Genomic DNA, 393 nt, shown 5'->3' on the forward strand with positions numbered 1-393 from the left:
CATTGTTTTAAGGAATGATCCTGCATTGGCAGGGGAAGGATGGACTGATCTAAGGTTTCTCATGCCACTGCAAGAGCAAAAGCATGCACTAGGCTGTGAATCGCCTACTCCAGTCACTTGCTTATGAACCTAGAGATCAGCGCACCTACAGATTGCAGTTTCTATGTCATTTGGAGGTGAAACTCAGGGCCTTAGCAGGCTGGCACTACTACAGTGTGCATGTGACCACTAATTTATACATAAAGACGACATGAGACCTTTGGAGCGATGGTGTACCTGGAAACTAGGTCATGTTTCATAGTTTCATAGTTTCTAGGGTCGGAAGGGACCTGAGCAGATCATCTAGTCCGCCCCCCTGCCATGGCAGGAAGAGCACTGGGGTCAAACGACCCC

This window comes from Gavialis gangeticus, unplaced genomic scaffold, assembly GCF_001723915.1.
Source record: "Gavialis gangeticus isolate Ggan-Ray unplaced genomic scaffold, GavGan_comp1, whole genome shotgun sequence".
Taxonomy (NCBI): Eukaryota; Metazoa; Chordata; order Crocodylia; family Gavialidae; genus Gavialis; species Gavialis gangeticus.